This window comes from Lissotriton vulgaris, chromosome 7 (genome assembly GCF_964263255.1).
Source record: "Lissotriton vulgaris chromosome 7, aLisVul1.2, whole genome shotgun sequence".
NCBI lineage: Eukaryota > Metazoa > Chordata > Amphibia > Caudata > Salamandridae > Lissotriton > Lissotriton vulgaris.
The window spans coordinates 1676190921-1676204510 of NC_141695.1; the positions used below are offsets into that span (position 1 = coordinate 1676190921).

The window sequence follows — 13590 nt, forward strand, 5'->3', positions numbered from 1 at the left end:
TACCAGAAGCATCTAAAGCAGAGGCGTTAAAAATTCTTCAAGAAGGGGAAAGGATTTCCTCGGAAATTATTGATTGTGCTGTTGATGTGTCTTCTACTGGTTTCCGTCTTTTGGCTGGTGCAGCAGTCCTCAGGCGACAGGGCTGGTTGAAGGCCACGTCCTTCCATCAGGAGGTACAGACAAAAATATTGGACATGCCTTACGACGGTGAATCATTGTTTGGCCAACATATCGACGACGCCTTTCAAACAATAAAGAAGAACACCGACACTGCTCGTGCTCTTGGAACTCTCCAGTTTAAAAAGCAGCCACTTCGAGGTGCGAGAGGTCATGGCTCCACATCTTCCTTTCGGGGAAATTCAAATCAATATCGACAAGGGCAACAACGTTACTCCTCCCAGAGTCAACAATCGTACAGACAACAGCATTCTTCTTCCTACAGACAATACCAAGGTAAATCCTCTTACAGAGGAAAGGATTCGTCCAAAAAACAATGACTTTCACTAATTCGCCATCCCTGACTCCTCCCGCTTTTTCAAAGGTTGGAGGTCGAATCTCCCACTTTTACTCCAAATGATCACTGATTTCTACCAATCAATGGGTTTTGGATATTGTGCGCAAAGGACACGCATTGGAGTTTGTAAAGATTCCTCCCAATTCTCCACCAAAAGGACCGCCTCCTGCTCACCTGAAGGAACTTTTAAATCAACTCACAATTTTGTTAAGAAAAGGCACGATCGAAGTGGTACCAAAACTACAAAGGGGCAGGGGATTCTATTCAAGGTTCTTCCTTATACAGAAAAAGTCAGCAGAATGGCGCCCTATTCTGGACCTACGTGCCCTTAACAAATACATCAGAAAACAAACATTTTGCATGCTGCCCTTCAGGAGATTCTTCCTCTACTATCCAAAGGGGAGTATATGACAACTTTGGATCTTCAAGATGCAGAGACACAGGACATTTCTCAGATTCAGAGTGGCCGGGAAAGATTTCCAATTCAAAGTCCTTCCATTCGGCCTTCGTTCCGATCCCCGAGTGTTTACCAAAGTCTTCGCACTGGTGGCAGCTTATCTTCGCCTACAAGGAGTGCAAATCTTTCCATACTTAGATGACTGCCTGCTGAAGGCACGGTCGTTCGAACAGGCATCCAAACATACTCTATTTTGCAGGTCCCTCTTCCAGTCCCTGGGCCTTACATTCAACATGGACAAGTCTCATTTTCTCCCTGCTCAAAACAGACTGTTCTTGGGAGCCATCCTAGACACAAAGCTAGCAAAAGCTTTTGTGTCACACGAAAGACATCTACGACTTTGCAATCTAGTGGCCTCCCTCTGTTTAAAAAAGTCCATTTCTGTCCGACAGTTGAAATCTTTCCTAGGGATGTTGTCTTCCTGCATTCCTCTAGTCCCTCACTGCCACCTAAAAATGTGACCCATCCAGGAGGAATTGGACAAACAATGGGCTCAAGTTTCAGGATCCTTCAACGATATGGTATAAGTCACATCTCGGATGATAACAGCTCTACTTTGGTGGACTCATGAGGAAAACATCTCTTCTGGTCGTCCATTCCTGGTGGACACTCCAAGTTTCACTCTCACAACAGACGCATCTCTCGAAGGTTGTGGTGCACATCTTCAGGGTCTTACAGTAAAAGGGAAGTGGAACATTCATCAAAAGACCTGGCACATCAACCTGCTGGAGTTACTGGCCCTTTTTCTGGCTCTGAAAGCTTTCTGCACCATCATACAAGGAGTCTCGGTGTTAGTCCGAATGGACAACACATCGTGCATGCAGTACATAAACAAACAAGGGGGCACAAGGTCCATCCTGCTATCCCTTCAGGCTCAGCAAATCTAGATAGGGCGATTCAACATCAGATCACCCTCACAGCAGTGCATGTTCCGGGAGTGTCGAAAATCTTGCAGATTCCCTGAGCAGGTCATCCACGACCAATCACGAGTGGGAATTACATCAACCCACAATAGATCACATTTTCCGATTATGGGGTTCCCCGAATCTGGATCTGTTCGCAACATATCTGAACCACAAATGCCTGTTCTATGCAAGCTGGCTACCCCAACCAGAGTCATGCGGGAATGCCTTTTTGATGAACTGGTCAAAAATGTATGCCTACGCGTTTCCACCGATATCTCTAGTCCTCAGAGTTCTTCGAAAAATGAGGAAGGAACCCTGTCACATTATTCTAATAGCTCCTAGGGGGCCTCGACAAGTCTGGTTTACAGAACTCCTGCTCCTGACACAGTGCGACCCGATCATTCTTCGCCCACTTCCGAATCTTCTAACCATGTATCAGGGCCAAGTTTGTCATCCCGACGCAGCATCTCTGCGCTTAGCAGCTTGGAACCTGAGCACTATGAGTTTGTAAATGTGGACATTCCTTTAGATTGTAGGGAGGTCCTGGCTAAGGCTAGAGCAGCTTCAACTGTGAAAACATACAAACTCAAATGGAAAAGATTCTGTCTATGGTGCCATGATGCTCAAGTACATCCTATTCATTCCACCGCGGAGCAACTCTTGCCTTTCTTTTTACACCTGGCAAAATCAGGCCTCTTGTATTCTACCCTAAATGTTTTTCTAGCAGCAATCTCAAGGTTTCGTCAAAATGGTTCAAACTCTCTTTACTCTTCTAGAGTAATTCAACAATTCTTCAGGGGTCTTTTTTTAATGTTTCCACCATTTCTTCGACCACCTCCTCCTTGGCATTTGAACATTGTGTTGACACAGCTCATGAAACCCCCTTTTGAGCCAATCCATAAAGTCAATCTCAAATTCATTACTTGGAAGAATTCTCTACTTTTGGCTCTCACTTCCTCACGTCGAGTCAGTGACATACAGGCGTTTACTAATAACCCACCTTTTCTTCAATTTACCAAAGAATCTGTCTTGCTCCACAACAATCCGGCCTTTATCCCCAAAGTGCCATCGGATTTCCATCTCAATGAACCAGTCATTTAAGAAATGTTTTTTCCCAATCCTCAAACACCAGCAGAGAGGACACTTCATTCCTTAGATATCAAAAGGTGTCTGAAATGTTACCTTCAAAGGACGGCTACTATCCGTAAGACTGACCAACTTTTTGTGGCCTAAGGACGGATGCGAAAGGGACATCCAGTCATCAAAACAAACAATTCCACGCTGGATATCTACTGCAATTGCTTTTTGCCATCAACAAGCTGGAAAACCACTTACTACAACTTTTCGAGCGTATTCTGCCAGAAACATTTCCTCTTCCACTGCGCTATTTGCTGGTGTGCCTCTTCCTTACATCTGCAGAGCTTCAGCATGGCCCAGCAGACACACCTTTACAATACATTACTGTCTGGATGCTGCTGACAACGTTGACTCAGCTGTGGGGCAAGCAGTCCTTCGTAATCTTTTTAAATAAGGTGAGCCTCTGTTGCTTCCCTCCTCCTGTATACAAGTTACTTGTTGTTTTTATATATCTATATATACCTTTAGTCTTTTCGTACTGGGTATTGTTATCATATTGATTCGTATGTACCTTGTATTGTTCTGATGCCACTGCTCACTACTCTTATTCAAGCTATGAAAGACACCCCAATACTGGAGAAGAACAGAAGTTACTTACCTGTAAACTGTGGCTCTCCAGTATTGGTGTCTTTCATAGATTCACATGCGACCCACCCTCCTCCCCTCAGAGGCTCTCGACTACTACTTGTCTCTATTCACTCTTGTGCTATGAAAATCTGAGGGCCTGAGCCTCTGAGGAGAACATTCTAAGAGGATGCTGACGCCTGATTGGCTGGAGTTTGGACTAAGCATAATGACTGTGATATGTTATTGAAGTGACAAGTTTTTCTCTCTCTAGAAACTCTATGGTTTCTTCTTTCATATATATATATATATATATATATATATATATATATATATATATATATATATATATATATATATATATATCTCCAAAGCCGCTTGAAAGGATCAGGTGCAACAAGAGGTTTCCAGCAAGCACCGAAGAAGCAGACACGAGCCCAGAGTAAGTGCAAGCAGTAGCGTTTGTTTTCTCAATAGTCCGCCATAACGCGTTTCACCACCGGAGTGGCTTGATCACATGACAACGTTCAAACATTCACTGGACCATTAAAACAGCTAGCACCCTAAGCACGTGATTGTGGGGGTGATGAACATAAAGAAAAGGTGAAATGCAGCATATTTTTAACCTTAGAAGAAAGACTGTGCTTCGTGTAAAGTAAAACTATTAAAGTAGTACTTGGTTCCAACTGATTGGAGGGAATTGGTCAAAGATAAATACATGTAGTGACCTAAACATCGCAATTTGCAATTAACAAGGAAAAAGGGAATTTTCGTAGCATAAATGCATGACTAACAGTATAAATACATACAGCATGAATGCATTCCCCGTTGCACCCCATAGAGATTCAAGGGAAAATTTGATAAAGTGCAATGAGTGATATAAGTATATCCAGGAAAAAAGGGAATATCATTTTTCTATACAAAAATAAATTTGATAAAAAAATATATATATATACATTTCATATATTTACACACCAGCGGTTAGGGATTATAGGTCACGACATAATAGTAGCATAAATGCTAAGCGATTTATAAAGTACCCTCCTGTATGTCACTTGACACAAAATTTATAAACACAGTTGGATTTTCGTGAAGGATGTGAATAAAGTGCTGTTGAGTGCCAAAAATAAATAAAGTGAATACTAAATTAAAGTTAAAAAGCAATCCTGAATATGCAGGATTTTGTGAGAAGCAAAGGACAGCTATGTCGGGCTAGTCGTCAGTCAATCACATTGGTAAGGTGGTATGTTGACATATCATCTGACACAATAATCCAGTTGAAGGCGACAGATTGATAACACATGGGTTACAATGAGAACGGGAAGGAAAAGGACACAGGGGGTAGGCTATCAAAATGTACTGGGAGAAACAGAAAAGATCATTCAGCAGGGGGCTCTGAGGATGAAAAATGGTCATAGACAGGTATGTAAATCTTCAGTGTTATTTAAACCTCCAGGGCTCTTACTGTTGAAGTTCAGGATATACCTGGTCTCCAACATACGCATTTTGCGTTCCCGATCACCTCCCTGTTTTGTTTTGGGAATCGTGTCGATAACATAGTATTTGAGGTCCCTCACGTTGTTATTGTTGACCTCTCGAAAATGTCTCGCCACTGGGTAGGTGGGGTCAGAGTTGGTGATGGCCCTGATGTGTTGTAGTATCCTTACATTAGCTGGTAATTTGGTACTTCCCACGTACCGTAAGGGACAAGTACATTCCAAGATGTAAATGGCGTACTCGGTTTTACAATGAAGGGATTTGGAAATTTTAATTTCCTTGTTACTGAAGGCTGTACGGTAACTCGTTTTGTTGATACCGTAAGTATAGGCTTTACATGAATGACATTTAGTGAACCCCCGTGAGGTTTTCAGCCAGTCTTTGGACGGGATGACTTCTGGACTGCTGGATACTAGGCTGTTGTAAAGGGAAGTAGCTCTCTTATAGGTAATGCTGGGTTTGGCTGGCATTTTATGGCCTATTACTGGGTCAGAGCGTATAAGGGCCCAGTTCTGATAGATGATTTTGTTTATCGCGCCCTTTTGGGTACTGTATGGCACGATAAGTCTAACAGTGTTTGATTCTGCTGGTTCAGTGGCTTCAGGGGTTAAAAGATTTCTGGTAGATCTGGGAACAAGTAGAAGATTTCTATCTAGCTCCGTTGTTTTATTAATGGCTGTTTGAACGATATGCATGGGATATCCTCTAGCAAGGAATCGCTCTTTGCATTCATTTTGAGCCATTAGTAAGTCAGTGGGATTGCTGCAGATCCTTTTTATTCTCAGCATTTCCCCGTAGGGGATGCTGCGAATAAGGTGTTTCGGATGGAAACTGGTGTAATGTAAGATGGAATTGCCAGCAGTTTCCTTTCTGTAGAACTTTGTTTCCAATGTACTGTTGGTGATGTACAGTTCTATGTCTAGGAAATGAATGCTGGTGTGGCTCATGGTACAGGTAAAATTCAGATTGATATCATTAACATTCAAGAGGTTAACCCACTCCTGGGCCTCTTCCCTGGTACCATCCCAGACAAAAATAAGGTCATCAATATACCTATAGTACATTTTGACATGTTTTTGAAACCATTCACCTAGAGTCCCTTTTAGGACCAGCTCCTCCCACCAGCCCATGAAAATGCAGGCATAACTGGGGGAGAAGCTGGCCCCCATGGCCACCCCCCTCACCTGTTGGTAAAAAGTTTGGTTAAAGGTGAACAGATTATGATGTAAGCAGAAAGTCACCATATCTAACAGCATGTTGTTATGCTCAGGGCAAGCGGGTCTATTCTTGGTGAGAAAGTAATCCAAAGCTCTTATACCATCCTTGTGATCAATGCAGGTATAGAGAGATGAAACATCTAAAGTAAGTAAAAGGAACCCAGAATCCCAAACAAAGTCCTTGATTTTATCCAGAAAATCACTGGTGTCTCTAAGATAAGAAGCCAACCCAGTTACACAGTCTTGCAAAAAAAAAGTCAATATAGTTTGAGGTGTGTTCCAACAAACTATTCCTACCGGAAATGATGGGCCTTCCGGGGGGGTGCAGAGAGTCCTTGTGTACTTTAGGAATAAAGTAAATGTTGGGGATGGTGGGATAGTCATTTTTCATGTACAGGTGTTCATCCTTAGTGATCAGACCAGCGCTTTTCCAGGCTAAGAGCTTTAAAAAAAACGAGTTTGACGTTTCTTTGATTGCTGAGGCACTGCTGATTCTGTAGCATTTGAGGTCATTCAATTGTAGCATAGCTTCAGTCATATATTGATTTCTGTCCCAAAGTACCACATTACCTCCTTTATCCGAGTTACGGATGACAATCTGGTTGTTTTGTTGTAGTTTGGCCACCAGATTATCATACGTTCTGTTGCGTCTGGATATTTTGTTTTTCATGGCGCAAGTTTTAAAGTTCAATTTTTTCAGTTCATTGATCACGTGTTCGTTATAGATGTCAATACCATCTCGTGGCATGATTGGATTGAACCTGGATTTGTTTTTGAAAGGAGTTGTGGTGGTGGTACTAATGGTTTGACTTGGAGTTTGACCGCTAGAAGATGGTTGCGAAAATTCAGTGCGATTTTGGGCATGAAGATCCGTAAGGACAGTGAGCAAGGTAGAAGGTAATCCTGTACAGGATGGGGTCCCAATAGAGCTCTGGCTTCCCATTTGAGTCATGGTTTCCTTGTCTGGTTGCTTGGATGGATTAAGAGTGTGAAATTTATGCAGTTTGAGTTTGCGAATAAACTGATACACATCCATGCGGGTGGTAGCATAATCAAAGTTGGATTCTTTACAATGAGAGAGTCCTAAGGATAGAATTTGAATTTCTGCTTTGGTCAGGACTGTCTCTGTTAGATTAATAACCGTTTTTTTCTGAGGGGTTATTAAGATTCTTGGAACTTTCATCTGGGTTGCAGTCAATGGGAATTGTTGAATTGCAGGCATTGTTATGTGTCATTACTGACGTTTCCAACGACCTCTCCCCTTGCCCTTGTAGTTGGAGTTTACTGGCGCGTTTCCTTGCTTTCCGCCTTTGGCTGCGTTTGTGGTTTCTCCGCTTGCGGCCTGTGTCTGCCGATTTCGGGGCCGTAGGGTTGACAGTCGATCCATGGATAAAAAAACAATTTCATCACCTGGAGTCGGAATTGCCTTTGTATATCTATACTACTATTATAAAGAGAGAACACAAACCTTTGAGCCAGGTAAACTCGGGAACCACAGCGCCAATCCACACACCCGATACATCGTTGAAAATGTCAGGGTGTGCAGATGGACATAGGCTATATAAAATAAAAATTAAACGTGAATTTAAAAATGTAACTTAATAAAAAAGTAGTCCCCTGGAAGTAGAGCCGGCCGCGACGTAGCACTGGCTGCGACGTAGCGCTGGCCGCGACGTGCGTGATGATGAGGGGGAGCGGCGGACATGAGCGGCGGACAGGCGGGGAGGAGCGGTGAGGAGCGGCGGTGAAGTCAGGAGCGCCGGCTCAGGTAAGGCAAAGGGACACGTAAAATGTCGGGGCGGGAGGGGGTTCCGGGACACAGACAATGTCGGGGCGGGCGGGGTCCGGGGTGAGCGGGGGCCTGGGCGGGCGGTTGGCGCTGAAGCCTCATTGCCCCCGGACAGGGCTGCTAGTATATATATATATATATATATATATATATATATATATATATATATATATATATTCTGAGCAAACGCTGTGAAGCTTGGAAGAGCACTCATCCACTCTCTGCTCTCCAGCATTTCAAAAGTGCAGCCCTCCGTTCTTGCTTCGTGTTTTAATTAGATCTGCCAACGCGTTTCAGGGCTCAAGGCCCCTTCTTCATGGGCTGAGAAAGTTACACATGAGACCAGCATGCGCAGTGAGTTGCTTTTATTTTAAACCATCCTTCTGGCGAGGGGCGTGTTTGCATCCACTTGCCCTCGTGCATTCTGGGGGATGGAGTATTTGCATACTGGAAACGTCTTTTTCTTTAAGTAAGTTCATGTGCGTCTTCCCCAATGGTTTTGATTAAAGTTTGTTACTCTGAGTGAGCCACGAACTCGCAATAATGGGAGGGTTTCATCAGCACATTGAGAGCGGCGCTGCGCTGTCAAGTTCTTTCCTGGCTGCAGTCTCCTCTCAGCTGTCGGTTGGAGTATCCTTCAGCTGACGGTGGTGCCTCTCCCCACGGTCACGCACCGTGTAATGTAGTCTGAGCAAACGCTGTGAAGCTTGGAAGAGCACTCATCCACTCTCTGCTCTCCAGCATTTCAAAAGTGCAGCCCTCCGTTCTTGCTTCGTGTTTTAATTAGATCTGCCAACGCGTTTCAGGGCTCAAGGCCCCTTCTTCATGGGCTGAGAAAGTTACACATGAGACCAGCATGCGCAGTGAGTTGCTTTTATTTTAAACCATCCTTCTGGCGAGGGGCGTGTTTGCATCCACTTGCCCTCGTGCATTCTGGGGGATGGAGTATTTGCATACTGGAAACGTCTTTTTCTTTAAGTAAGTTCATGTGCGTCTTCCCCAATGGTTTTGATTAAAGTTTGTTACTCTGAGTGAGCCACGAACTCGCAATAATGGGAGGGTTTCATCAGCACATTGAGAGCGGCGCTGCGCTGTCAAGTTCTTTCCTGGCTGCAGTCTCCTCTCAGCTGTCGGTTGGAGTATCCTTCAGCTGACGGTGGTGCCTCTCCCCACGGTCACGCACCGTGTAATGTAGTCTGAGCAAACGCTGTGAAGCTTGGAAGAGCACTCATCCACTCTCTGCTCTCCAGCATTTCAAAAGTGCAGCCCTCCGTTCTTGCTTCGTGTTTTAATTAGATCTGCCAACGCGTTTCAGGGCTCAAGGCCCCTTCTTCATGGGCTGAGAAAGTTACACATGAGACCAGCATGCGCAGTGAGTTGCTTTTATTTTAAACCATCCTTCTGGCGAGGGGCGTGTTTGCATCCACTTGCCCTCGTGCATTCTGGGGGATGGAGTATTTGCATACTGGAAACGTCTTTTTCTTTAAGTAAGTTCATGTGCGTCTTCCCCAATGGTTTTGATTAAAGTTTGTTACTCTGAGTGAGCCACGAACTCGCAATAATGGGAGGGTTTCATCAGCACATTGAGAGCGGCGCTGCGCTGTCAAGTTCTTTCCTGGCTGCAGTCTCCCCTCAGCTGTCGGTTGGAGTATCCTTCAGCTGACGGTGGTGCCTCTCCCCACGGTCACGCACCGTGTAATGTAGTCTGAGCAAACGCTGTGAAGCTTGGAAGAGCACTCATCCACTCTCTGCTCTCCAGCATTTCAAAAGTGCAGCCCTCCGTTCTTGCTTCGTGTTTTAATTAGATCTGCCAACGCGTTTCAGGGCTCAAGGCCCCTTCTTCATGGGCTGAGAAAGTTACACATGAGACCAGCATGCGCAGTGAGTTGCTTTTATTTTAAACCATCCTTCTGGCGAGGGGCGTGTATGCATCCACTTGCCCTCGTGCATTCTGGGGGATGGAGTATTTGCATACTGGAAACGTCTTTTTCTTTAAGTAAGTTCATGTGCGTCTTCCCCAATGGTTTTGATTAAAGTTTGTTACTCTGAGTGAGCCACGAACTCGCAATAATGGGAGGGTTTCATCAGCACATTGGCTCAGAGTAACAAACTTTAATCAAAACCATTGGGGAAGACGCACATGAACTTACTTAAAGAAAAAGACGTTTCCAGTATGCAAAAACTCCATCCCCCAGAATGCACGAGGGCAAGTGGATGCAAACACGCCCCTCGCCAGAAGGATGGTTTAAAATAAAAGCAACTCACTGCGCATGCTGGTCTCATGTGTAACTTTCTCAGCCCATGAAGAAGGGGCCTTGAGCCCTGAAACGCGTTGGCAGATCTAATTAAAACACGAAGCAAGAACGGAGGGCTGCACTTTTGAAATGCTGGAGAGCAGAGAGTGGATGAGTGCTCTTCCAAGCTTCACAGCGTTTGCTCAGAATATATATATATATATATATATATATATATATATATATATATATATATACTTTTGTTATTACTACATTGCTTTATTATGTACCGTGGGACTCCAACTTCCATGACGGGGATTATTCAAGCATGTGAATCTATGAAAGACACCAATACTGGAGAACCACAGTTTACAGGTAAGTAACGTCTGTTCATCTGCACTTAATAAGATTAAAGGAGAAATCTATTGTCTTTTTTAATCTCCCCAACCTTTCAATCTGTACACCTTCTGACCTGGCACTCATGGTTGACAGTAGACAAAATCATCCGAAGAAAACCTATTTTCTGTATTTTTCGGTATTTAAAAATAAATACGGACAGGAAAATAAATAGTTTTCTGTCTTTATTTATCTGTAAAAATCAGTAAAAATGGAAAAACTGGGAGCCCTAATCATATGCTTATACACCCTCCTCATCCTGACCCCTCATCTTGTTATTCCCACATTACAGATGAGTTAGCTATGTATTATACCTCTAAACTCCTTCAAAAAAACGAAAATCTCTAACATTCGTATTATTTTTGCCTCAGCACAACCAGCTACCCTTTCTCCTGATTTATTTTCTCCTCCCCATGCATCTTCTTCACCCTCCTTGTACTGAAGTCGTTCGTAGTTAAGTTGGGCTAACTTGGATTTGGGCATTCATTTCTACCTATCTAGAGCAAAATGTACTGCACCCGCTTCGATCTTTTACCTACCCTGCTGGTAAAACCGGCTAATGCCTAATGTGGCCTCTTTTTTCTCTTTCTTTCACTCCTCTTGGTTCTTTCCTTCTTGTTTCAAAACTTCTATGGTCCTTAAAAAATCCACTTTTGGCAGAAGTGATCGTTCTACCTTTCGCACATTTCGCTGCTGCTGATCCTTTCTGAAATACTGGAACATGTCTTTTCTCTGCTCTACTCTTTGCTTCTGACCAATGCTCTGATTTCTTTAATTCAATCTGCTTTACGTCCTGGCTATTTATCTAAGTATGCACTTCATTCTGTTCCAAACATTATATTTAGCAGTCACCATAATAAACAGTCTTCTGTTCTTATTTTTTAGATCTTTCTGTGGGTTTTGATACATTGGGTCGTTCTATTCTTATTCTTTCTCTAAACGTGGGATTTCTGGAGCTGTTCTTCAATGGTTTTAATCTTGTCTCTCTGAGCTTTCCTTCTTTGTTTTCATGAAAGTTGCTTTAACCTCCTCAATCCTATCTTTCTCTCTTTTGCACTTCTTGCACCACCCAGCTGAAAAAGGTGCTATAACAAGTAAATAAACAAACAAACAAATAATTAAAGTACGTGGGTCAGCTGGGCATTCTTGACCTTCCCCAAGAGAAATCTCCATTTCTTTCCAAAAGAATCATAATACAAATGCATGCATATTTATACAAATTAGGCATTTGCCAGCCATCTTAAGCCATTGGTTGTTCAAGTGTCATTCACATTTTGCTTCTGTCCACCACTGTCTAGAGCTCAATAGGTCACCCATCTTCAGCCATTGGACTTTTTCACTGTGAGTCATGGTATTTTGCTCTTGCACATGTGTACATCCACCGTGAAAGTAGACCACTTCAATTTAAGAGCTGGCTGCTGAATCTCTGAATTTAATTTTGAATTAATTTTTAATTATATAATTAAGGCTGCCTGTTTTCTGTTTTTACAGATTTTTACAGATAAATAAAAACAGCAAACATTCATTTTCTTGTCTGTATTTATTTTTAAATGTGGATAAAAACGGAAATTGGGTTGCTTATTGAGTAATTCTAAATACTGTCTGCCATGACTGCCAGGCCAGTAGCTGTGTGGAATGATAGGAAAGGGGGTTAAAAAGAAAGGAATTTTAGTAAAGAGGATTTTACAGCAGTAGATATGAACAATGTTGATACAGAAATGTGCATATTTTCATAAAAGTGCACTGATTTATCTTCTGTGGGTGTTCACAGCATTGAAACCTGGCAGGCATTCAAGCATGAACGCATATTTCTCGGTTAAATAAATGTGGAAATATACTCATTTCAGCTTAATTTTTCCCCAAAACCCAAAATAAATATGTATAAATACAGATAAAATTAGCAAAAACATGTATAAATACAGACGGAAATGTCCAAAAAATAAATACCATAACACCGGGAGCCCTATATATAATTATATTTAGCAATGGGTCGTTTTTTACAAACATATGCAAACCACTTTTAGATGGCAGCATGTTTACGTGTTATTACTGTTAGACGTTTTATGTCTTTTGCATATATTTGCAAGCAAACTACAGACTTGCCAAAGCCAGACCTATTGGCTTTACCGGGGCTTGTTAATTTGGGGCTCAATGAACCCTCTCAGTAGGTTAGCCTGGAATCCAGTGGGACTGGAATTCTTTGATTGTGTTGAAAAGAGAATGAGATATTAAGGGTGCCAGTAGACTTTGATCTCTATGCTTTCTAGCCACTCTATATGTGGATTACCATCAAGAGCAACAAAGTTAAAGGCCTTCAGCACTCTGGACAGCACCCAAGCAAGGTTAGCATTAGGCCATTGTTTCCAAAGAGAGGGCTTCCACCATAGTGACCCATGGAGAAGGAACCTGAGCTGACCGTGACCCTGAAGCAGGGGGTTGTATGTTCTTACAACGAACTCCGTTGTAACGCATGCCTTTACCACGCATGCGTTACTACGGAATGCTATTTTCACGCTTATCCTTCTCTACGTATTTTTTCGTGCTGACGTCATACGTAGGAAAAAAGAAACGGCCATTTCCTTCCTCTGCGACGCCGATTGCCTGCACATCTCGTCTAAAGGTTAGTGTTTGTTTTGGGGGGGAAGCCCCCCAACCCCCCTTTTTTATTTGTACCCTTTACCACACATGCCTTTACTACGTACCTCGTAGTAAACGTATGCGTGGTAAAGGCTGTCGTTGTAACCACGCATGTGTTGTAATGCATGCGTCGTTAAGGTTTTCGTTGAAACGGCCTCGTTGTAGTGGCCGTTTCCCGAAGCAGGGCTCTAGCCTTCATCATGCATAAGGATTGTGTTATAGTCTACCTGACTCAACCAACAC

General features: G+C 43.0%; 1 protein-coding gene across 1 annotated transcript in view; it reads right to left on the minus strand.

Moving 5' to 3' along the window:
• The window catches only part of PDYN (prodynorphin), a 74672-nt gene that overhangs the window by 21581 nt on the left and 39501 nt on the right, over window positions 1-13590 (minus strand). The gene's annotated exons all lie outside the window — the stretch shown is intronic.